This window comes from Ochotona princeps, chromosome 20 (assembly GCF_030435755.1).
Source record: "Ochotona princeps isolate mOchPri1 chromosome 20, mOchPri1.hap1, whole genome shotgun sequence".
In the NCBI taxonomy this organism is placed as follows: domain Eukaryota; kingdom Metazoa; phylum Chordata; class Mammalia; order Lagomorpha; family Ochotonidae; genus Ochotona; species Ochotona princeps.
The window spans coordinates 10,347,638-10,351,660 of record NC_080851.1 but is presented as its reverse complement, the minus strand read 5'-3'; the positions used below and the strand labels follow the sequence as shown (position 1 = coordinate 10,351,660).

Here is a 4,023-nt window from a genome sequence, read left to right as displayed (position 1 = left end):
ACAATTCATTCCATTAAGTTGAAGAGGGCCCACGGGTCTTGTTTGTTCTTGTGATGGAAACATAAGCCATAGTTATGACACAAATGTCCAGGTCTGAAATATTCAGTTCTAAAGATATTCACCAATTTCAATACAAGATCCACCTTAGAAGATGCAAGTGGGACCAATATCTATAGTTCTCCATGGCCTGTTTCATAATGATTGATTTTCTTTGCTGTAGAGGGGATTATACCTGATATTTTTTCTTGAAATGAATAACCTGCCCAATTATGTGTTCCTGAAAGACAATTCAGATATAAACAGTGAGTAATTTGTCTGTTTGATTTCCTGAGTTTGGTAAAAGTATTGCAACAGCCTCTGGCCTTAGTGCTAACAAATATACAGTAGGAGGGCAGGAGATTGGAGCCAGCTCCAGGGAAGTCATGGGTGATCCCACAAAGCCTGATGGGGAAACATCCATGGCAAAAAGTCATTAGGCAACATCTCTGAAATGACAGGCCATTTGTCATATGTTGAGGAGTAAACAGCATCCGTTTCTAGATGTGAAATTGGCAGCAGAAATGCAGAAGGCTCAGTATGGAGCAGATGGGAAGGTGGGCGGGAACTAAGCCATAGGCTTGATACTGGACATTCAGTAACAGCATGACAAGAACAAGCTGAATGTTGTTCAACTAAGGGACCTTAAAGTACAAAGATCCTTAACATTGTGGTTGATGACAGCAATATGCTTTGACGACAGAACCAGCCAAGTGTCGAGCCTTGTGGATCCGGTAAGTGATAAGCACTGAGGTCAGTTCCAGTGATGGAATCTGGCTCAGGAGCATAGTCAGTAAGCAGGAGGTTAGCAGCTATCATGCACCAAATGTATGTGCCCCTCACAAATTCATATACTGAAGCCCTATCCTATTCCCCACCACCACCACCACCAAGCAGTATGGAAGCTTTGAAATAAAAACATAATTAAATTGAAGAGGTCAAGGCTGGGCACTTGGTATTGGGGATTAGTGTAAGAAGAGACACTAAGGGCTTGTGTGGGCTGAGGCCAGGACCATGAACACAGAGTGGGCAGGCAGCCTGTGTACCTCAAAAGGCGCCTTCTCCAGGGCCTCTGACCTTGGCACCTTGATCTGCGACTTCAGGTCTCTATTCTATAAATCATTCTGTTGATGGTATTTTGTCATGGAAGCCAAAGAGAAAGACATTTGGAAAGCGGACTACCTGATTTCAGGTTTTACCGAGACCCATGAACTGTGTGAATTGAAACCAGAGCGTTAGGTTCCATATTTCCCAGTAAGGTCTCAGCTGCAGAGGAGCTAAGTCCTAGTCACTCTCCACTGCATCCTCAGTTCCTGGAACATAGCAGGTGCTCACTTGGTGCTGATCAGTGAGACTCCACCTTACCAGATTGGCCAGAAACACAGAGGGAGGACAGCTGGGAAGCAGAGAATGGAAGAGCGCTCCTCCCAGCATCTTGCACACAAAAGAAGCTGACTGAACTGATGTGATTTGATTAAAAGCTTTTAACACAAAATTTAAACCAGGGGTGTTTTCTTCTACCTCTTTATATTTCTACAAGATCCAATGAAATGATGTGCTTGTTATGATTCACGTTGTTACATGTTAATTTTCAAAAATCCCTTACCATTCTTTTTTTCCTTAAGAAATATTTTCTTTCATGCTCGCTTCGGCAGCACATATACTAAAATCGGAATGATATAAAGATTAGCATGGTCCCTGCGCAAGGATGACATGCAAATTCATGAAGCATTCCATAATGTTAAAAAAGAATGAAATCATACAATTTGCAACTAAATGCTCCCAACTACAGACCATTTTGCTCAGTGAAATAAGTCAATCCCAAAAGGACAAATACCATATGTTCTCTCTGATATACGGAAGCCATCATGCAAATTGTAAATTCAATAACCCTTTCCATACTGTTTTTGCTGCAGCCCATGCATTTTGATGTTTTTCCTTTCATTATCATTTCTTCCAAATAGTTTCTTTTCTGTTGTCAAATTCATTGCGGGCTCATGGATCACATGGTGGCATCATTTTACTCAAGAGGTTTTTGTGTTTTCTTGGCATCACCCATCACCCAGTGGCACACTTTTACAACTCCGTGGCACTGTAATTTTTTGTTGTTTTAACTTCAAAGCTGTTGCTGACTTTGTTTTGTGGCTTCTCATTTAAGGGAATGTATAGTGATGGCGTAGTAGAGACTGTTATATCCAGATGTGAAGATACAATACAATATGCATCCCTACTGCCAAATCAAAGATGGACTCCCACTGAAAGTGTTGGACATATCTATCTAGACAATGGGATGCTGGTCTGTCTGACGTCTGTACCAGCAATGTCGGGGCACACTTAAATAACAGACTGATGGAATCATGACTGCTTAGAAGGACTATACTATTAGAATAATATTGGGAAAATCAGTCGTGGGGTGGGAGTTGGGCAGAGGAAATCCCAGACCTATGGACTGGTATCATAAAATTAAAAATAAAAAAATAGGTACAAAAAAAAGAATATAGAGATATCCCATATACCCTTCACTTGGTACTTCCATGGTAACATATTGTATAACATAAGACAAAAAAAGGAAAATTGACAACAGATTGCATTATTTTCATCCTCTCACATTATCAAGGCAACCTTTGGGGACTGGCTTTTAGATTAAGCATAATAGCCTAGAAAGTTATCCATATCATGGCATTAATAATATTCTGACAGGTGTATGCTGTTATTTGTTGATTCCTCTATTGTAAAACATTTGGGTTGTTTTCAGTTTGCTCTGTTAACGAACATACCAGAGATTTCATGAAAACATGATTTTTGATTTCTCAGGTATAAATTCCAAGAGAGAAATTTGTTTCTATCAGCCACTTCTCAGTCTTTTGGTCAAGATCAAGTGAAATTTGTATAGATCAGAGAGTATGTTCATGTTTAGTAAACTGCATAATTTTTAAGAGAGATTTTAACTTTTATCATTTATCCCAGCAATGTAAACACTTCATCAATTACTCAGCACTCCAGCTCTTTGGTGGCAAAACTTTCCTTCTGCTACCCTGTAGATTGCTGCTGCTTCTGCTCTTCACGTCTTGGTTCTCTCTATGGAAAATGTAGACAAGTAGATTCTGTTTATACCCTCTATCAGGTCTTTGCTTTTTGAAAGACCTGGGAAGGTAGATGTTTTCTTCTGGATCTTGACAGCCATGCACATTAGCTATGATTTTTTAGAATCGGTGAGCTTGTATGACCCAAGAGGCTACAGTAACATACTTTCAGAAGCTTCAGCTGCAATAGGACAAACTTTCCAGGGAATGAATAACTTATACAAATCTTTTCATTTCTTTCCTTGAGCATTCAAGTTGTAATGACAATGATAATATAAACCTGAAAGTTCACGTGAGTGAGCGTGAACACTGGGTTTTGTTTTGGTCAGTACTTTCTCTTTGTTGAAGTTGGCTCAATGTATTTTGTTTTCTAATTAGATTTAATTTAATTGGATACACGATAGTATGTTTAATATAATAAATTGCCAATTAATGAAGAGACAATGGAAGTCTTTCATTAAATAAAATGAAATAGATATGCATTCTTACTAAAGGGTGACAGCTATCCCAAATAGTGCTTCCATAGCAAAGTGTCATGCCTTTAAAAGACAGTCAGCTAAAGCAACACCTTCTTTTCCTATGGAGATAATAAGTTAGCAACTATTTTCACTTCACCTAAATTTTATATCTCAAGTACATATTATTTACAAATAGTGCTGTCCTAAAGCTATGTGTCACTGCTCTCTGTCTTAAGATAAATCAAAACATTCTTTATTAAAGCAACGAAACTCAGGGCTCTGTGTTTCTGCTTCAGATCTCACACCAAGACAAAGCCTCAAGCCCTTAGCAGTGACATCTGGAACTGCGCTGAATCATGTTGCCAACTGCGTGTTAGATCAGAAACTCAAATTGAAGCTTCTGATATCTGCAGTGACAACGGGTTCTTTGTTTCCAGTCTCTGGTA

The 4,023-nt window shown here is 39.1% G+C and overlaps 1 non-coding gene across 1 annotated transcript; it reads left to right on the top strand.

The window, feature by feature from the left end:
- Positions 1-1,675: 1,675 nt before the first annotated feature.
- On the top strand, positions 1,676-1,779 carry LOC118758197 (U6 spliceosomal RNA). The gene has a single exon (XR_004995587.2). It is a non-coding gene; the product is annotated as a U6 spliceosomal RNA (small nuclear RNA).
- Positions 1,780-4,023: the final 2,244 nt, after the last annotated feature.